The sequence below is a fragment of the Lissotriton vulgaris genome, chromosome 3_1 (genome assembly GCF_964263255.1).
Source record: "Lissotriton vulgaris chromosome 3_1, aLisVul1.2, whole genome shotgun sequence".
NCBI lineage: Eukaryota > Metazoa > Chordata > Amphibia > Caudata > Salamandridae > Lissotriton > Lissotriton vulgaris.
In genome coordinates, this window is record NC_141689.1 from 883,123,584 (window position 1) to 883,145,874 (window position 22,291).

Sequence of the window (22,291 nt, forward strand, 5' to 3'; positions counted from 1 at the left end):
TTTGTTTCTTTTCACATGGTACAATGTCTTTTGCTATTATCCTGTTGCTCTTGGGGTTCGAGGGAGGGGGGTTATGAGGCTTTGCTAGGACGGGGGAGTGATTTGAAACTGTTGTCTTGAAACGTTAATGGTCTGGGGGACAAGATCAAACGCGGAGTTGTACTTCAATTTATTAGACGTCACTCCCCTGATATAGTCCTGTTACAGGAGACCCATTTGATAGGGAATTTATGTAGGGCCCTTGATAGGCGAGGCTATCGGTTGGTAGCTCATGCTGGATTCACATCTGGCTCCAGAGGAGTCGGCATAATGGTTAAATCCTCTCTGCCCCTTAAAATAGATGAAGTTGCCCTTGACGATAGGGGTCGGTATGCTGCTATCTCTGGGCGATGGGAGGGTAAGGTGCTCACAGTTGTTACTGTTTATATTCCCCCGGGTCTTCAGGCTACCACCTACGCTGATCTCGGGAGAACTCTCCTAGGGCTTCCAGACGGTATCCATGTACTGGGTGGGGATTTCAACTCGGTGGTCTCGGGTGAATGTGACCGGCTACCCCCCAGGGTCCTGCCGGCATCTCAGTTGTGGCTGCCTGAGTTGCTTGAGACTCTCGGGTTGGTGGATGTCTGGCGGATGCTGTACCCTACGCAAATGCAGTACACGTTCCACTCTGGAGCACATGGCAGCCTCTCGAGGATTGACTATTTTTGGATGCTGGCTGCCCATACTCCCTTGGTGCGTGGGGTTCGTCATCTTCCCAGGGGCATCTCTGACCATTCACCCTTGTTGCTTGAGGTTTCGTTGGGTTATTGTGGTGGGAGTAGGGTTCCCCCTATCCATCCTTGGCATTTTAGGAATCCCAAGCTCCGCTCCGAGCTTCCTAAAGCTATTGATTGTTATTTTTCAGAAAATGAGGGGTCCGTCTCTTCTACTATTTCCTTGTGGGAGGCTTTCAAGACTGTCATAAGGGGCTCTGCACTGTCATTGATTGCTGCTGATAAGAAGGCCAAACGGGAGAACTTGTTGCGCCTTGAGGCCGAAATTACTTCGCTCGAGAGCGACTTGGGTGGTGACGATACTCCCACAGTCTTGCACTCCTTGGCATTGAAACAGGCTGACTATAGGGCCCTGGTGACCGATGCTGCTAAGGTTATGCACAGGAACCAGCTGGGAAGACTTTATGATGTGGGGGATAAGGCAAGTAAGCTACTGGCATGGTTGGATAAGTCTGAGAGACTGAGTCATGTGGTGCCTGTGATTACCCGTGTGACTGGGGAGTGCGTGTCTGAACCAGGAGAGATTGTAGAGTGTTTTGTGGACCACTTTCAGACGGTCTATCGATCGGTGAGTGATAGAGATGAGTCTGACTCCCGCTTACTTTTGCACGATATTGCATTTCGGACGAGGATAGAGCCGCATTGGATGCGCCTATAACGGTTGACGAGGTCGCTATCGCGATACGATCCCTTCGTTCGGGTAAGGCTCTGGGGCCGAACGGTTTACCCAACGAGCTTTACAAGCTACGGCCCGATAAGATGGCGACCTATTTGTGCAATATGTTTACGGATGCCTTTGAGGCTGGCCTTCTACCCCTCGATCAGCGTTTGGCCACTATAGTTGTTATTTACAAGGATGGTAAGCCTCGTGACCAATGTACTTCTTATCGCCCTATTTCTCTGCTTAATGCCGAACCCAAGATCCTGGCTAAATTGCTTGCGAATCGCCTATTAACGGTGATCTGTGACTTGATACATCCGGATCAGTCCGGTTTTATTTCTCATCGAAACACAGCACTTAATCTTCGCAGACTTCACGGGGTTCTCGCGAGAGCTGAGACGCTGACCGAACCCGCCATCTTAGCCTCACTGGAGGCCACCATGTCCTTCGACACCATTGAGTGGCCCTATCTTTGGGCAGCTCTTTCGAAGTTTGGTTTTGGTCCTAACTACATTGCCTGGGTGAAGCTCCTCTATGAACAACCATTGGCCCAGGTGGTTGTTAACGGCAGAGTGTCTGGTTCATTCCCGCTCGGGCGTGGCACCCGACAGGGCTGTCCGCTCTCCCCCCTCCTCTTTGCATTGGCACTGGAGCCGTTGGCGGAGTGGCTCCGGTGGGAGACCTCGATCAGGGGCATCCGGTGGGCCCCCGACCTTGAGGATCGCGTCTCGCTATACGCAGACGATATTCTCCTTTATTTTACTTCTCCTCAGAAGTCACTCAATGTGCTCTTTGATGTCCTCACCTCCTTTGGGAAGAACTCGGGTCTCATCATTACCTGGAAAAAATCGTGTATTTATGTTTTGCGGGGGAGCTTCCTCCACTGCCCCGTAGATTCCCGATCCAGGTGGCGGAGACTGGGTTCAAGTACCTGGGAATTTACATCTCCTTGGATTCCTCTGTGCGTTATGACCGCAACTTGCATGCCCCCCTTCGGCGCCTTAAACTGGACGTCCATCGGTGGCGCGGCTTGCCCTTGTCTCCACTGGGGCGAGCGGCTCTTTTTAAAATGATGTCCCTCCCTAGGTTTTTGTACGCTCTGCAGAATTTTTTCGACCCTGTACCCTCTCGTTATTTTCGTGAGGTCGAGGGACTCCAGCGGCAATTGATCTGGGACGGACGTGCACGTATCTCCCTGCCTAAACTCACTCTGCCATGGTATGATGGTGGCATAGCCCTTCCGGACATCAAACGCTACTACTGGGCCTCCCAGTTGAGCGCGGTCAACCATGTAACGTACTCCCCGGGTCCTGTCCCAGCTTTTGCAATGGACAAGTTCCTCTTGCCGGGCAGTAATTTCAATAGGGCTTTGTATTCGAAGGAGCCATTCCGACTTTTGACTGGACCTACGAAGTGTGCTGTGCGCGCGTGGAGAGATGCGAATGTAGCTACGGGCTGGGGCGATAGGATGACACGACTGACTCCATTGTATGACTCTGATAAGTTGGGCAGCCTGTAGCGAATGAAAGGGTGTGATAAGTGGGATACAATCGGTATTAGCAAGGTGGAGGATCTTTGGACCAAGGGCACAGTCAAGTCCTTCGATGCCCTTAAGGTGGAGTACCAGCTTGGCGATAAGGAGTATTTTCGATACCTTCAAGTGCGCCATGCCTTGATCTCCGTGTTCCCTCCGGGGACGGAGATCCCCCAGTCGTCACCACTCGAGGACCGGATTCTGGATGGCCACGTGCCTGATAGCACGATTTCCTTGATTTATAAGAAGCTTATAAACACCAGGGCTGATCTTCTTGTGCGGCTTAGGGCCTTGTGGATTGCAGATGGCCTGGAATTGGACGATGAGGATTGGCAGATGGCTATCGCCTCTCCTAAGGAGGTGGCCATTCCAGCTCGCCTTCGTTTTGTGCAACTAAAGATCCTCCACCGAGTTTACTTGACCGGTTCGCGTCTGGTACGAATGGGATATTCGACTGATGGGCTGTGTAAGCGTGGTTGTGGCATGAGTGGTACCTTTCTACACATCATCTGGGAATGTCCTGTGGTATCCGCTTTCTGGTCCAGAGTGCATGACATTATGGGGCGGGTCACCGGGGTCTTTCTTTTGCCTGAGGCTCGTCGTTGCCTGCTTAATGTCTGGGAGCCTACGGACTGCACGGTTGCTCAGACCTTCTGGGTTACTCTTGGCAACATGGCTGCCAAAAGGGACATAGCTCAACTCTGGGGTTCTCATAGACCGCCTGGGATAATAGCTTGGAAGGAGAACATGGACTGGTGCATGTTTCGGGAGAAGACGGTCTATGAGGCTCGGGCCGTCCTAGGAAGTGGGGCAGGATTTGGTCCCAGTGGAATGCGTATCGTGGAGATATCTGCACTCCTCCACTTGAGTACACTAATGATGTCCCTTCGTCCCCGTAGTTGATGTTCCATAAGACTGTCTAAAGTAAATTCTGTGTAATCCTTTTCACCATTCCCCCGCTTCTAGACACAAGTCACTACATTCTTTAGAGTCTGATTCCCTCGCCCTCTCCCCTTGAGCCCTTGGAATTACTCCTACCATATGACTTTGTGTGGTGTTTGTTCTATGGTTTCATCAAAATTATAAAACGAAACCTGATTTATCCTTCGCTTTTACTATGTTCTGTTGCCGGTACACCGCTACGTTGCTAGTCATTGTTTTAAATGTACTGCCTATATATCTGGTATCCAGATGTTTCTTGTCATAGCGGCCGGCCCGATTGGGTTGTAGGCAGACGCTGTGTACTGTGCACTTTGAAAATAAAGGTTTAAAAAAAAAAAAAAAACAGAGTTCGATGCATGCTGCCCTTGAGTTGATCCATTCCTATATTTCCTCACGTAAATTGGTCACTAGACTTTATGCGCTCACGCTTGCCTCCTCTCCTGTTGACACTGAAAGTGCACACTCTGCTTGGAGTGCGGATTTGGGCAAAGACGTTCCCCTGGAGGTCTTGCTATAGTGTTGCTATCAGACTAAATGCTTATATCCCAACTATCGCTAGTGGCTCATCCATTTCAAATACTTACACAGACTTTACCGCTCTAGTGCGACATTACATAGGATGGGATTACTCACAAGTGATAGATGCAACTCCCCATCGCCAATACTGCCCTCACTTACACCTAACAGTTTATCTTACATTCCACCTGTGCTGCCTAGATCAGACACTGTGCCTTTCAGATCAAACACCTTTCTCAATTCTTTTATAAAATGTAAAAGATTAATGTAAATGCGACTACACATATGCTGTAATGAAAAACGTGTACTGTGCTGTTTAATCTTTCTTTGCAATAAAGATTATTTTAGGGGGAAAAAATTACTTAACAGAGTTATTTGGATCAGGTTTGTCCTACAGGACAGTCAACATCTAGAGGTCACACATCTCAGCTGGACACTGTTTGATAGATGGCATAACTATCGGCCAAAAGGTGCTAACAAGGAAAATAATGTGAAGCATGAGAGTCCTAAAGCCACCCTCAACGAAATATACATCATTGTGGGATATTAAAGTAGTCTTACAAGTACTTGAAATCTGGGATGATAATCACTCTTTGTCTCTAAAACAACTTTCTGACAAACTGACAATCCTAATATGTCTGGTATCTGTGGTATTTCATCCTTCGTATAATGTTCTTCATAACATGTCCTTGTTATGAAGTTTAGAATGTTATGTATGTCATATGGTTCTATGTTTGAGAATGTAAAGTGGTCAGTTGGAACTGATGTGGTCTTGTGATGGATGGGATCTTTCTCCTGGAATAAACTGCATTGAACCAGCCTTACTGTGTCCTCAATTTATCTAGAAAAACAAAAAGAGGAGTACCATCATGGGAAAGTCAGAATGAGATTCCTAATGTGGTGGTAGGATGACAAAAGGAAAGAATTTATCCTTTTGTTAAAAACCCCTCACTCACCAACCTAGTGGTGACATGCTTCATCATCGGGGTCCACCCTAGTAGCCTAACGTCACTAGGGTGTGCTACGACACCTGGGTTACAGTGGAGCAGGTAGTGAATGAAAGTGCAGAATTTTTTTAAAAAATTGTCCTGGTTTATCTTAAAATAGATTTTATTAACAAGAAACTGGACAATGTTAAAAAGGGTGAGGTGAGATAATATGTGGGTATATTAAGAACCAGAGTATCTCTTATATGTGTGATGGTCTTCATGTTTCAACCGTGATTGGGATGTACCAGGTTTTCATCAGGACCGTGTAATCAGGGAACTGGTAGGTATGTACCCCCTAAAAGGCACACCCTTTCCTAGTTCTCTGTGACCAAAAATAGCAAAAATCTGCTATTTGGTATAAAAGACTCTGACCACAGTGGGTGAGTCTAAAACAATGAAAAAAGACCTGTGGGATAGAAGAATAAAAACAGACATCAGTCAAACGTGAACAATGCTACATGCCTGTTACGTAGTGCAGTGTTGTGTCATTCAACTCTTCAGGCTTGCTACCACTCTTAGTAGAAGGAATCTTGTGGATTTAAAAAGTAAGAATGTCACCTGCTGACAATATCCAATGCGGGATATTTGTCAGGATGATACACACAAACATATCAAGAGGTGCGTGCTCACGGCAGCGTGATTGTTGCCGATATTTTATTTTTATCCAGGCATACGTCCTGATTATCTAGGTGATGTGATATCACTATCTCGCCATTCATTAATGGTGATCGCGAATAAGGAGTTATAAGTGCTTAAGTTATCTGTGACATTTCAATCGACATACTCGGGCTTGCTTGACATAAAACAAAGACAAAAACAGACACATGGTTGTTGTAAGTGCTTAGCTTACTACTGTTTTGGAGTCCTATCTCATCGGAGGGCGGGAGGGGGTATCCCCACTACTTAACCGATTTCTGTAACAACATGGGCGGATTCGTTAGACAGCAAATATTTGTTATCAAAAGACCATTGAGTCACGCCGTGAGGGCGAAAGGGTCGTTTTCAGCATTGGTTCCTGTTAGGGGAAGAGATTTTACTTACAGTTACTTCATGGTGGAAATGCCGGTTACCTATGCTTGTCCTCCGCTGCCCTGCTACGAAGCCGAACTGTCTCGTGTGTGATTAAGTAACAGTTGGGCTTCCGGGTTGGGCGGGGACTGCCTTTGGTTCACGTGATCGTTGCTATCGCAACGCGTGAGTGTCTCCATTCTACGGAGGCCGTGGGTTTTCAGAAGAAAGAGGTTGTTTTCGGGTCGTCAGCAAGTTTCTCAGGTATTCATTTCAGGACTGTAGCCCAAGGAACATTGTCATTTAAACCTGACTTGTTTGTAGAAAGTCTATAAATCCATCTTTGCTCTTTTTCGAAAAGACGGTTTTGCAAATTTGGACCGGGTTGTACCTGCTCGATGACTGTCCACCTCATTTCATTTGGAGTATGATTTGCTGTCAGGAAGTGTTCTGTGAGTTTGGTGATGTTCTTTTTGCAGCGTATTGTGCTCCTATGCTCACTTATTCTGTGTTTCACTTTTCGTGTCGTCATACCTATGTAAGGTTTTCCACATACGCATTTGATCAGATATACCACATTGGCACTGTTGCAATTGGTGTGAGCTCTTTGTTCCCAGATTCTTCTGGGTTCAAGGTTCAAGGGCTTGGTGCTCTCTGTGAGGTGGCAAACACCGCAATCCCCACATTTTGAGTGTCCTTACACCGGAGGAAGCCCCCATAATTGTGTTATGGAGGGATTTATGTTGATGTTTGTGGTTTTTGGTCTAGTGTTAACCAGGCTGTCTTTTAAGCTCTGTCCTTTTTAGGTTTCGCTGGGGGACGGAGCCCTTAGGCTCCTCCTCCAGAGAAATCTATTGAGTACAGTAAGCACTCTGGAACACGCCCCCCGTCCCATTTGCTAGCTCCATAAATGGAGCCTAGCCATTGGACGAGGGGCCTGTCCATCAATGCCGGACCAGACACGGGGGCGTTCCCGAGATTCTTTGGCTTTGGCGACGTCACGCGACGCCGGGAACGCCCCCGAGTCTGGTCCGGCCGGGCCGTGCTTGCTGCTGTCCTGCCTTGTGTCCCTCCTCCCGCCGTCCCCACGTTTCCCGCCTCCCTCCCGACGTCCGTGTCCTTTCCCGCCCCCCTCGTCCTCTCCCGCCCGCCCCCCCCGAGAGTGCTTGCTGCTGTCCTGCCTTGTGTCCCTCCTCCCGCCGTCCCCACATTTCCCGCCTCCCTCCCGACGTCCGTGTCCTTTCCCGCCCCCCTCGTCCTCTCCCGCCCGCCCCCCGAGAGCGGAGGAGGGAAGCCCGACTCGCCCAGCATACAGGTTTAATGTGGGCGTAGGATCCCGTCCGTATGTGGCAGTGATCCAGTGGGACTCCAGTCCGGGTTTTCCATGTCTCATCGGTCGTCTCGGGTTTCTACACATTCCTGCAACGCTGAAGGAGAGTGCACAGGCAGGCATTCAAACCCGAGCGAGGGAAGAAGGGAGTCTAGAGACCTTCTCACGCCACCCACCTCCCGAAGTGGCATACCTGCAAGAGCAAGCATGGGGGAGACGGCCCGTAGGCTGTATGTGTAGGAGCGAGGCCGAGGGATAGACCGCGTCGGCGCCTCACTTGGGAGCTGCACCACTGAAGTTTGTGGAACTACAGCCGACAAGTGCCAAACAACGGAAGCCTCCCAGAAGAGAGCAAAGCGGTAACATGGTGAGCGCCTGTCAGCCTCTGTAAGGAGGGGGCGTATGGGGGGAAACAACCTATATCACTTAATTCAGTGTTATAAGTGACGGGTCCAGCGCAAGGGAGGCCACAACACTGTGCGCCTCCGAGGACGCGAGCCTCGGCAGAGACTACAATGTGAGGCCTGGGGGCGCTTTATTGTGAGCCTGAGGAGACGTGTGCTGCTAGTGTGAGGACACAGCAAACATCACTATGCGCCCGAGAAGAGCTCTAAGTCTTAGGGCACCTAAGACAGCTGTGACGCCCAGAAGTATCTGCTCGGTGAGAGAGGCTACATGCATGGTGAGAGTGAGTGACAACTGCACTGTGAGACCGAGAGGGGAGTCTGAGGAAACTACGGTGTGAGCTCGGTTCGAGACTTGTGTTGCGAGACTGCGGATGAAACTGCGCCAGGGCACCGGTCATGTGAGGGAAACCTGCCCCGACCCAGATTCTGAGCGGGACCTGCACGGTGAGAGCAATAACATCGCAATGATGTAGTTAGTCTGAGAGGGACGTGCACTGGTAGTTTGATGCAAAGCGGAGGCGCTTAAACTGCGCGAGGTCAGTGCAATGAATTCCGGGAGGGGAGTCGGCACTCTTGAGTGTGAGAAGAAGCCTACTCCCACGGGGAGGGCTCCTCCGCCAGCATGCCCGAGCGTGCACTCCGCGCTGGGGTGGCCGGGCGAGCTCCTGCCCAGCCCGCTTCCACCCCTGCCTTTCCTGCGCACTTTACTCTGCCCTTGTGACCCCTGTGCCCAATGGGCCGGCCGGGCCTGTTACCGCTGCGGGGCTCCTCGCGCTCTCCAGGCTCGCGCTAATGTAGCCCGGGGTGCCGGGCTCGTGGCCCGGTGTCAGCTGCATGTTATTTTTAGACCCGGATTAGGGATTACCCGGTCTCATTGGCCCCGGTCCTGGTTTCTGTTGGACCAGGGCCCAGCGCTCGAGGAGGCCTTGCAGTAACCTCGCCTGCGCTCGGGTTTCCTGCTGGAGACAGGGTTCTAAAATTGGATGAATGGTGCCTGCCTTTTTATAAGCGTCCTTTCAAAAGCAAACTCATAGGTTGTGTGCACCTGTGTGTATGCCTATAATTAACATCCTTTAGCTGTAGGTTAATTTGTGTCGCATGAAGGACAACAGGTAACCATTATTTGAGCCACGAGCCCTGTGGGAGGCACTAGGACCCAGGGCCTGCTCGAGGGTTTCTTCAGCCGGCCGGCCAATCCTAGCGCGGCCGGCCGGAAGTGCCCGCCCCCCCCCCCCCCCCCGCCGCCCGGGGGAAGAAGGAAGACGGCGGCCCACAAGAAGTATGGCGGCCAGGCTCAGCCATCGGGACTCCATGGGAGGGGGAGAAGCCGCGCCTCCTCCCGGGCTCCTCCAGCAGCATTGGCGGCGGATCGGGGTGCGTGCTTGAGTTGCTGCCAGCCGAGAGCGGAGGAGGGAAGCCCGACTCGCCCAGCATGAGCCACGCGGTAAGCACACTAGTAAACAAGGGACCCTGACTGTCATCCTTCAGTGTGGGTCACTCTGCCACCCCTCTCATGCACCTCAGCTGGCCTCACCACTCTGTTAGACAGTGATCGAATTCGGCCTGCAGGGATCCACCTTTTGTTGTACTTGCTGTAAGACCAGGCCTGGTTGGGTGCCTCCTCCTTTAAGGTCCCACTTTCTCAGCATGGGTCAGGTGTACCTCACCTACCCGTATATTAATGGCTAGCCCTATCATGTATCCCTGCAGCCTTTGGAGACACTTCAGACATTCAGCCTCATCTGTGTTCTCATCAGTTTGCGGAGCCTCCCTGGGTCCCTAGAAGATAATCAACTGGGTATACGACTTCTCTGATGACTTGACATTGCCTGCACCAGTGGTGGTATACAACGCACTGACAGGTTTCTTTAGGATTTAAGCAGCATGACATGGAGTGAATTTAGATTGCAGCCTCCATCTTAGGTCGTAACGCCACACCTCGCCACTCTTCCAAGCTCCAGGAATTGCTGCTTCTGATAGGACCTTCACAGGGTGTATTTTCTCATGTTGGTTAATAATACCTCCTAGGATTGTGTGGCTCTTTCTTCTGGGTAGACCACACATGATATTTACATCCTGGCTTTTTAACAGTGCTTCCATTGGTTGGGTCTTTGTCGGTGCTGGGTGTACTTCATACAACAGGTTCCATGTGAATTCAAGGTCAGCCTTAAAATTCTGACCACTTGTAAAGTAGTAGGTATGCATTGCTGTGTCTAGTCTCACCCTCTCTCCAACACATCATGTCTATTCCCAGTGGCGTCCACTGCACCATGTTTAAAGCAATACCATGCCTCCGTACTGCATTTTTATTCCTATAAAATAAATAAATACAAACTGCTGGTTAAAAACCTATCTGCTGCGACATAATAGAGTTTTTAGGAATTTTGATGTGTGTTGCTGAACATCCAGAAATAGTTGAGTCTCTGAAGCAGCCGCTGCAGGTAAAAGGGGGGTAGGGGAGGGATTTGGAGAGACGACCAAGAGGGAAAATTAATTATTTATTTAATTTCCCCTTGTAGTCCTCTCTCGAAATCCCCCCAGCTGGCTCCACTGCTCTTGCCTGCTGCGGCTGCTCTGGAGATGGTAGAATGTGTGAGGCCTGTGGTGTTATTCCTTCTCATTAAATTCCAGATTCCTTAATTGCCGCAATCAAACCACTCCTTCAAAATATAGCGTTTGTCTGCCCCCTTCAAATAGCAGACTTTCATAGAGGAGTGTTTGATGCCTAAATAAGACACAACTTGATATGCCTCTTCCTGTGGTGGAAACATGCTACTGCTATCTGCGGCCTCCTTCGGCGGAAGAAACAACTTGACTGTTCAACTAGTATAATCAGCTCTGACACTAGGATGATGCTAGGGTGCACATTTGAGTTTTCGGGCCACTGGCTGTAAGATGTGGCTGTACCTGTTGGGTCAATCATTTTTCAACATGTTTAGAAAACTCTAAACAAGTGAACCACCTCAGTCCTGACCTTGTCAAAGGAGTAGGACCCGCACATTGCTGTTTCCTTGCACCACCCTTTGCTGGCGAAGTAATGTGTCCCAAACAGCTCTGTTAGTGCCTCTCAGACCAGCCCAAGCGCCGCGACTGCTCCAGTACTGGGACCCACACACTGCTCTGCTGAGATACCCACTCCTGAGCTGCAATGCCTCTGCCTTTCCAGGACTCGGACCCGCACGTTGCTTTGCCAAGGTTTATTTGTGTGGTCGAGAGTTGTCCAATAATAACGCCCACGAAGAGCAGACAGGAGCCTCTCGAAACGCTGCTGTCCTGGCCTATCATCAAGTTGGGATGTCAGATGGACCAACAGCAGCAACCAGGGCAACAGAATCCACATCCAAAAGTAAACATGTAAGAAGACACGTGCACATAAGGAACACCTGCATATGAATAATACAAAGCCCCAATATATCTCCCTTTCTTAACAAAACAAGAGAGTGAGAATACATACACCATAAGATAAGAAATGTTCAAACCAAGCTGTAAAAACAAAAGCGATACAGTGAAAAAGGAGAATACACAGTATCACCTAATACAAATAATAATTGTATTTTACAGGCAACACAGTTATCCTTCTAGTACCATTGCCAGTGGAATCAGAAGTAGAAGAATTAGAAACATTAGTGTTAAGATCACTGATTCTTCAACCTCATCACTCGCTTCCTGGTAACTTGACTCTGTGTGAGTTTGAGATGAATTCATATAATTTACAGTGACACATTCAGGAATTTGAATATCAGGCTGATACATGGAATGTGTGGTAACACTGCCAGAAGTAAAGTCTTTTACCTCTACACCTACATCCCATGTAATACAACTACTTCTCTCACTATCATAAACAAGCGTCTTTTTCTCTGTTAACTCCTTCTGAATGGTTTGGTGCTCACTACCGCTCCTTTTATTCAACATCCACAATTTTTAAGCAAAACAGCAGAACGTGTGACTCTTACAATTTGAGTAGGATGAGATGCTAAAACTTACAAGAGCAGGCGGCACAGATAACTTATCAGCAGTAATAATAAAAACAGCTATTCCCCTTGGAACAACTTGCTCCACCTGCTTTTTCAAACAAATTCTCATGAAAAGAGCTTCCGAGATTGCTGGAAGGGGCAGTCACTCGAATCTGGGGTACACCTCCTCCACCTCTGGCCAAGTTCGACCCCCCGCCCCACGTATGGAGCTCTCCCTTCATTGTTTACCTCCTCTCTTTCATCACTTCTCCCTTACCCTCCCTCTATTTCATGCTAGAGGCTTCATGCGAGCCTCAGCTGGTGAAACTCTGCTTCTGTGCCACCCCTGACCTCTGTGTGGGGCTCTTTGCATGTGTGTGGGGCTCTTTGCGTGTGTGTGGGGCTCTTTGCGTGTGTGTGGGGCTCTTTGCGTGTGTGTGGGGCTCTTTGCGTGTGTTTGGGGCTCTTTGCGTGTGTGTGGGGCTCTTTGCGTGTGTGTGTGGGGGGGGGGCTCTTGCGTGTGTGTGGGGGCTCTTGCGTATGTGTGTGGGGGGCTCTTGCGTGTGTGTGTGGGGGGCTCTTGCGTGTGTGTGGGGGGCTCTTGCATGTGTGTGGGGGGCTCTTGCGTGTGTGTGTGGGGGGCTCTGTGTGGTGTGTGTGGGGTGCTCTTGTGTAGTGTGTGTGGGGGGCTCTTGTGTGGTGTGTGTGGGGGGCTCTTGTGTGTGTGTGTGGGGTGCTCTTGTGTGGTGTGTGTGGGGGGCTCTTGTGTGTGTGTGTGTGGGGGGCTCTTGTGTGGGTGTGTGTGTGCAAATGCAATACGTCTTGCATTTGCGACAGAGTAAGCTATTGGCATTGTAAATGAGAATGCCATTTATTTATCTGTTTTCAAAACCAACACATAAATAAAAAGTTTGCCATTTACAATGCCAATGGCTCAAACTTTTCCGAAGGCGAAACCGTTGCATTGTAAATGCTTGTTTTTATATGAGAATAGAGGTTTGTCCCATTTGAAGTTGCCTGTGTTAAGTATTGACCAGTTTTTATTGTTGCTTTTGCTCACTTGATTGGATAGAGCATTGTAAGTTGTAACACAGGTTAGTGGTGTTTCTCGAGGCTCACTTATTGTGTCTTCCAATAGAGCGTCTCTGGGTTGATTTCTCGCTCTTTTTTGACATTTATTTACAATTTTCGCAGGATAGCCTCGCTGCTTCAGTTTCTTTGTGAGGTCCTCTGCTTGGTTCTTGTAGTCTGTGAGTTCACTGCAGTTTTTCCGTAAGCAGAGATATTGTCCGTATGGGAGGTTTTCCCTGAGTGGACATGGATGGAAGCTCTCATATCTCAAGAGGTTATTTTTTGCTGTGGGCTTGAAGTGAGTTTTGGTATTTAGGTGCTCTTCTCCCCTACTGATTTCAATGTCCAAAAAGACAATCGTATCTTTGTTGTGGCAATGTGTAAACCGTAGGTGTGGATCACAGGTGTTAATCCAAGTGATGAACTAAGTAAGTATCTCCGGTGGTCCTTCCCAGATTGCTAGGACATCGTCAATATATCTGCGCCAAAACTTGATGTGATTGGCGTAAGGATTGTTGGGTGATAGAATATGTTTTTTCTCAAAATCATAAACGTATAGTCCCGCTACACTGGGGGCAAAAACACTCCCCATTGAAGTGCCCCCTATTTGTAGGAATAGTGACCCCTTGTACTCAAAGAAGTTTCTTTTCAACGCTAGTGTGGCACATTCCAGTATAAATTTCTTGGGTGTTTTGTGGTCCCACTCGGCTTCCTCCAATGTTGTTTTTAGTACTGCGATGGTAGCGTCTGGAGGAATGCTCGTATAGAGGCTCTCTATATCAAAGGTTAACAGGATGGTGTCTGTCTTTACCTTGATTTCTTTCAAGAGAACGAGGAGGCTTTTTGTATCCTTCAGGTATGTTGTGGTGTTTTGCACCATTGTTTTGAAGAAAAAATCACAAAACCTGGATAGTGGTTCGAGTAGTGAGCCAATCCCTGAGACAATCAGTCTTCCTGGGGGGATTTTTGCCTTTGTGCATCTTGGGCAAGATGTAGAAATACGGGATCTTGCCTTCCGTTTTGCTTAGGTAATCAGCTTCCTGTTTTGATATCTTTCCAGGTGCCTCAGCTGTTTCCACTAGTTGTAGGATTTCTGTTTTTGGGTCTTCAGTGGGGTCAGATAGGAGAGGTTGGTAGTTCTTAATATCTCCTAGCAATCTTCTGCATTCTGTGTCGTAGTTGACCTTATCCATTATTACAAGGCCCCCACCTTTGTCCGCAGGTTTTATTATCACGCTGCTATCTGCTTTGAGGTGTTTAATAGCTTTGTTTTCCGCTCTGCTATTGTTGTGGTACTGTTTGGTCACTGTCATTGATTCAATCTTGTTGAATACAGCTTGCTCGAAGGTGTTGATCTCGACATGGATAGTATGGGGTGGAGGCACGAAGGTGGCCTTAACTCTGAGTCCAGTTTCGTTGGTCATTTCGTCAGATTTATCAGTGCCGTGTTTCTCAAAAATGGCCTTTAATTTGAGTTTCCTGGAGAAGGAGGCCAGTTTGCAGTGTAATTTGAATTTATCCAAATTAGCTGTGGGCACGAAGCCTAGTCCTTTATTGAGAACCTTGGTTTCTGTCTCAGTGAGGGTTCTGGATGATAGATTGGTTATTTGTTCTTCGCATTGCTCGGGCCCGCTTTGTTCTGTCCGGCTTTGCTCCTGGTATAGCTCCCTATTGGTTCTTCCTCTTCCTATTGGACATTGTTCCCTTGTTTTTTTAGTCCTCTCACGCGCCTGCCTCTGTTCGGAAAAGGAGGGCGGAATTGGTTCTGTGGGAAAGGGTATTGTTGGAACGGGGGTTGCCATCCATACATAGGGAATTGTTGAGGGGGTTGGAACGGGTGTTGGAAAGCAGCTTGTTGTATTGTGGCCATTGGTAGTGTCCTCTGTATCCTCCTCTTTGTCTCTGCCCCGGGGTACCGTTTCCCGAACCCCCACTGCTGTTGGCGGTGTTGGAAGTATTGCTTGAGGCATCTGAATCAGGATCAGAGACTGTGGACGTTTTGTAATCTGTGTCTGAGTAAGGGTACGCTTTTACAAAGGAGAATCTCTTTAGATCCTTTTGGAATTTGGTAACATTTTTAGTTAAGGTAGGTTATCCCTGTACTCATTGATCTCTTTATTGAGATCGTCCAGTTTCTTTTTGTATCCCGTTATTGCAGCATTGATTTGTGCCTCGGTTACCTGTATTTCTATCTGGATTTTCTCCGATAGGTGCAAAGCTGTTTTAAGGATCAGCATGATCCAGTCGTGTGTACAGTGCCATGCTATGAGGGCCCAGTCTTTTCTGAACTCAGGGTCATCCAGAAAGATGCGGAGAGCATTGGTAACTAATAAACCCTTCGGTGCCATGTTGTTTGTTACATATTCTTTTAGTATTGTCCCATGCAGTATAGTTCGTATGCGGTTGCGTTTCATCTCAGACAGTTTATCCCAATCTGAGGTTTGGGAGATGGTATTGCTGATATTTGCATCGGCGAATGCTGTTAGATTGCTCATGATGGAATCAATCTCGTCCGTGGAATAAGATAGGCCTTGGTTTTCTGCCATGGTTGCCCGGTGTGTCTAGATGTATAACAGATGTAGCACTTTGTATATTCTCTCACAGCTGTGCGCTGCCAGAACATATGCTAACAAGGGAGAGAGCAAGGAATCGTGTTCACTGAAGGTGAACTGAGTGTACTCCTGTTCCCCAGTGGAAGAACTAGAAAAACAAAAAGAGGAGTACCATCATGGGAAAGTCAGAATGAGATTCCTAATGTGGTGGTAAGATGACAAAAGAAAAGAATTTATCCTTTTGTTAAAAACCCCTCACTCACCAACCTAGTGGTGACATGCTTCATCATCGGGGGTCCACCCTAGTAGCCTAATGTCACTAGGGTGTGCTACGACACCTGGGTTACAGTGGGGCAGGTAGTGAATGAAAGTGCAGAAAAAATGTTAAAAATTGTCCTGGTTTATCTTAAAATAGATTTTATTAACAAGAACCTGGACAATGTTAAAAAGGGTGAGGCGAGATACTATGTGGGTATATTAAGAACCAGAGTATCTCTTATATGTGTGATGGTCTACATGTTTCAACCGTGATTGGGATGTACCAGGTTTTCATCAGGACCGTGTAATCAGGGAACTGGTAGGTATGTACCCCCTAAAAGGCACACCCTTTCCTAGTTCTCTGTGACCAAAAATAGCAAAAATCTGCTATCTGGTATAAAAGACTCTGACCACAGTGGGTGAGTCTAAAACAATGAAAAAAGACCCGTGGGATAGAAGAATAAAAACAGACATCAGTCAAACGTGAACAATGCTACATGCCTGTTACGTAGTGCAGTGTTGTGTCATTCAACTCTTCAGGCTTGCTACCACTCTTAGTAGAAGGAATCTTGTGGATTTAAAAAGTAAGAATGTCACCTGCTGACAATATCCAATGCGGGATATTTGTCAGGATGATACACACAAACATATCAAGAGGTGCGTGCTCACGGCAGCGTGATTGTTGCCGATATTTTATTTTTATCCAGGCATACGTCCTGATTATCTAGGTGATGTGATATCACTATCTCGCCATTCATTAATGGTGATCGCGAATAAGGAGTTATAAGTGCTTAAGTTATCTGTGACATTTCAATCGACATACTCGGGCTTGCTTGACATAAAACAAAGACAAAAACAGACACATGGTTGTTGTAAGTGCTTAGCTTACTACTGTTTTGGAGTCCTATCTCATCGGAGGGCGGGAGGGGGTATCCCCACTACTTAACCGATTTCTGTAACAACATGGGCGGATTCGTTAGACAGCAAATATTTGTTATCAAAAGACCATTGAGTCACGCCGTGAGGGCGAAAGGGTCGTTTTCAGCATTGGTTCCTGTTAGGGGAAGAGATTTTACTTACAGTTACTTCATGGTGGAAATGCCGGTTACCTATGCTTGTCCTCCGCTGCCCTGCTACGAAGCCGAACTGTCTCGTGTGTGATTAAGTAACAGTTGGGCTTCCGGGTTGGGCGGGGACTGCCTTTGGTTCACGTGATCGTTGCTATCGCAACGCGTGAGTGTCTCCATTCTACGGAGGCCGTGGGTTTTCAGAAGAAAGAGGTTGTTTTCGGGTCGTCAGCAAGTTTCTCAGGTATTCATTTCAGGACTGTAGCCCAAGGAACATTGTCATTTAAACCTGACTTGTTTGTAGAAAGTCTATAAATCCATCTTTGCTCTTTTTCGAAAAGACGGTTTTGCAAATTTGGACCGGGTTGTACCTGCTCGATGACTGTCCACCTCATTTCATTTGGAGTATGATTTGCTGTCAGGAAGTGTTCTGTGAGTTTGGTGATGTTCTTTTTGCAGCGTATTGTGCTCCTATGCTCACTTATTCTGTGTTTCACTTTTCGTGTCGTCATACCTATGTAAGGTTTTCCACATACGCATTTGATCAGATATACCACATTGGCACTGTTGCAATTGGTGTGAGCTCTTTGTTCCCAGATTCTTCTGGGTTCAAGGTTCAAGGGCTTGGTGCTCTCTGTGAGGTGGCAAACACCGCAATCCCCACATTTTGAGTGTCCTTACACCGGAGGAAGCCCCCATAATTGTGTTATGGAGGGATTTATGTTGATGTTTGTGGTTTTTGGTCTAGTGTTAACCAGGCTGTCTTTTAAGCTCTGTCCTTTTTAGGTTTCGCTGGGGGACGGAGCCCTTAGGCTCCTCCTCCAGAGAAATCTATTGAGTACAGTAAGCACTCTGGAACACGCCCCCCGTCCCATTTGCTAGCTCCATAAATGGAGCCTAGCCATTGGACGAGGGGCCTGTCCATCAATGCCGGACCAGACACGGGGGCGTTCCCGAGATTCTTTGGCTTTGGCGACGTCACGCGACGCCGGGAACGCCCCCGAGTCTGGTCCGGCCGGGCCGTGCTTGCTGCTGTCCTGCCTTGTGTCCCTCCTCCCGCCGTCCCCACGTTTCCCGCCTCCCTCCCGACGTCCGTGTCCTTTCCCGCCCCCCTCGTCCTCTCCCGCCCGCCCCCCCCGAGAGTGCTTGCTGCTGTCCTGCCTTGTGTCCCTCCTCCCGCCGTCCCCACATTTCCCGCCTCCCTCCCGACGTCCGTGTCCTTTCCCGCCCCCCTCGTCCTCTCCCGCCCGCCCCCCGAGAGCGGAGGAGGGAAGCCCGACTCGCCCAGCATACAGGTTTAATGTGGGCGTAGGATCCCGTCCGTATGTGGCAGTGATCCAGTGGGACTCCAGTCCGGGTTTTCCATGTCTCATCGGTCGTCTCGGGTTTCTACACATTCCTGCAACGCTGAAGGAGAGTGCACAGGCAGGCATTCAAACCCGAGCGAGGGAAGAAGGGAGTCTAGAGACCTTCTCACGCCACCCACCTCCCGAAGTGGCATACCTGCAAGAGCAAGCATGGGGGAGACGGCCCGTAGGCTGTATGTGTAGGAGCGAGGCCGAGGGATAGACCGCGTCGGCGCCTCACTTGGGAGCTGCACCACTGAAGTTTGTGGAACTACAGCCGACAAGTGCCAAACAACGGAAGCCTCCCAGAAGAGAGCAAAGCGGTAACATGGTGAGCGCCTGTCAGCCTCTGTAAGGAGGGGGCGTATGGGGGGAAACAACCTATATCACTTAATTCAGTGTTATAAGTGACGGGTCCAGCGCAAGGGAGGCCACAACACTGTGCGCCTCCGAGGACGCGAGCCTCGGCAGAGACTACAATGTGAGGCCTGGGGGCGCTTTATTGTGAGCCTGAGGAGACGTGTGCTGCTAGTGTGAGGACACAGCAAACATCACTATGCGCCCGAGAAGAGCTCTAAGTCTTAGGGCACCTAAGACAGCTGTGACGCCCAGAAGTATCTGCTCGGTGAGAGAGGCTACATGCATGGTGAGAGTGAGTGACAACTGCACTGTGAGACCGAGAGGGGAGTCTGAGGAAACTACGGTGTGAGCTCGGTTCGAGACTTGTGTTGCGAGACTGCGGATGAAACTGCGCCAGGGCACCGGTCATGTGAGGGAAACCTGCCCCGACCCAGATTCTGAGCGGGACCTGCACGGTGAGAGCAATAACATCGCAATGATGTAGTTAGTCTGAGAGGGACGTGCACTGGTAGTTTGATGCAAAGCGGAGGCGCTTAAACTGCGCGAGGTCAGTGCAATGAATTCCGGGAGGGGAGTCGGCACTCTTGAGTGTGAGAAGAAGCCTACTCCCACGGGGAGGGCTCCTCCGCCAGCATGCCCGAGCGTGCACTCCGCGCTGGGGTGGCCGGGCGAGCTCCTGCCCAGCCCGCTTCCACCCCTGCCTTTCCTGCGCACTTTACTCTGCCCTTGTGACCCCTGTGCCCAATGGGCCGGCCGGGCCTGTTACCGCTGCGGGGCTCCTCGCGCTCTCCAGGCTCGCGCTAATGTAGCCCGGGGTGCCGGGCTCGTGGCCCGGTGTCAGCTGCATGTTATTTTTAGACCCGGATTAGGGATTACCCGGTCTCATTGGCCCCGGTCCTGGTTTCTGTTGGACCAGGGCCCAGCGCTCGAGGAGGCCTTGCAGTAACCTCGCCTGCGCTCGGGTTTCCTGCTGGAGACAGGGTTCTAAAATTGGATGAATGGTGCCTGCCTTTTTATAAGCGTCCTTTCAAAAGCAAACTCATAGGTTGTGTGCACCTGTGTGTATGCCTATAATTAACATCCTTTAGCTGTAGGTTAATTTGTGTCGCATGAAGGACAACAGGTAACCATTATTTGAGCCACGAGCCCTGTGGGAGGCACTAGGACCCAGGGCCTGCTCGAGGGTTTCTTCAGCCGGCCGGCCAATCCTAGCGCGGCCGGCCGGAAGTGCCCGCCCCCCCCCCCCCCCCCCCGCCGCCCGGGGGAAGAAGGAAGACGGCGGCCCACAAGAAGTATGGCGGCCAGGCTCAGCCATCGGGACTCCATGGGAGGGGGAGAAGCCGCGCCTCCTCCCGGGCTCCTCCAGCAGCATTGGCGGCGGATCGGGGTGCGTGCTTGAGTTGCTGCCAGCCGAGAGCGGAGGAGGGAAGCCCGACTCGCCCAGCATGAGCCACGCGGTAAGCACACTAGTAAACAAGGGACCCTGACTGTCATCCTTCAGTGTGGGTCACTCTGCCACCCCTCTCATGCACCTCAGCTGGCCTCACCACTCTGTTAGACAGTGATCGAATTCGGCCTGCAGGGATCCACCTTTTGTTGTACTTGCTGTAAGACCAGGCCTGGTTGGGTGCCTCCTCCTTTAAGGTCCCACTTTCTCAGCATGGGTCAGGTGTACCTCACCTACCCGTATATTAATGGCTAGCCCTATCATGTATCCCTGCAGCCTTTGGAGACACTTCAGACATTCAGCCTCATCTGTGTTCTCATCAGTTTGCGGAGCCTCCCTGGGTCCCTAGAAGATAATCAACTGGGTATACGACTTCTCTGATGACTTGACATTGCCTGCACCAGTGGTGGTATACAACGCACTGACAGGTTTCTTTAGGATTTAAGCAGCATGACATGGAGTGAATTTAGATTGCAGCCTCCATCTTAGGTCGTAACGCCACACCTCGCCACTCTTCCAAGCTCCAGGAATTGCTGCTTCTGATAGGACCTTCACAGGGTGTATTTTCTCATGTTGGTTAATAATACCTCCTAGGATTGTGTGGCTCTTTCTTCTGGGTAGACCACACATGATATTTACATCCTGGCTTTTTAACAGTGCTTCCATTGGTTGGGTCTTTGTCGGTGCTGGGTGTACTTCATACAACAGGTTCCATGTGAATTCAAGGTCAGCCTTAAAATTCTGACCACTTGTAAAGTAGTAGGTATGCATTGCTGTGTCTAGTCTCACCCTCTCTCCAACACATCATGTCTATTCCCAGTGGCGTCCACTGCACCATGTTTAAAGCAATACCATGCCTCCGTACTGCATTTTTATTCCTATAAAATAAATAAATACAAACTGCTGGTTAAAAACCTATCTGCTGCGACATAATAGAGTTTTTAGGAATTTTGATGTGTGTTGCTGAACATCCAGAAATAGTTGAGTCTCTGAAGCAGCCGCTGCAGGTAAAAGGGGGGTAGGGGAGGGATTTGGAGAGACGACCAAGAGGGAAAATTAATTATTTATTTAATTTCCCCTTGTAGTCCTCTCTCGAAATCCCCCCAGCTGGCTCCACTGCTCTTGCCTGCTGCGGCTGCTCTGGAGATGGTAGAATGTGTGAGGCCTGTGGTGTTATTCCTTCTCATTAAATTCCAGATTCCTTAATTGCCGCAATCAAACCACTCCTTCAAAATATAGCGTTTGTCTGCCCCCTTCAAATAGCAGACTTTCATAGAGGAGTGTTTGATGCCTAAATAAGACACAACTTGATATGCCTCTTCCTGTGGTGGAAACATGCTACTGCTATCTGCGGCCTCCTTCGGCGGAAGAAACAACTTGACTGTTCAACTAGTATAATCAGCTCTGACACTAGGATGATGCTAGGGTGCACATTTGAGTTTTCGGGCCACTGGCTGTAAGATGTGGCTGTACCTGTTGGGTCAATCATTTTTCAACATGTTTAGAAAACTCTAAACAAGTGAACCACCTCAGTCCTGACCTTGTCAAAGGAGTAGGACCCGCACATTGCTGTTTCCTTGCACCACCCTTTGCTGGCGAAGTAATGTGTCCCAAACAGCTCTGTTAGTGCCTCTCAGACCAGCCCAAGCGCCGCGACTGCTCCAGTACTGGGACCCACACACTGCTCTGCTGAGATACCCACTCCTGAGCTGCAATGCCTCTGCCTTTCCAGGACTCGGACCCGCACGTTGCTTTGCCAAGGTTTATTTGTGTGGTCGAGAGTTGTCCAATAATAACGCCCACGAAGAGCAGACAGGAGCCTCTCGAAACGCTGCTGTCCTGGCCTATCATCAAGTTGGGATGTCAGATGGACCAACAGCAGCAACCAGGGCAACAGAATCCACATCCAAAAGTAAACATGTAAGAAGACACGTGCACATAAGGAACACCTGCATATGAATAATACAAAGCCCCAATATATCTCCCTTTCTTAACAAAACAAGAGAGTGAGAATACATACACCATAAGATAAGAAATGTTCAAACCAAGCTGTAAAAACAAAAGCGATACAGTGAAA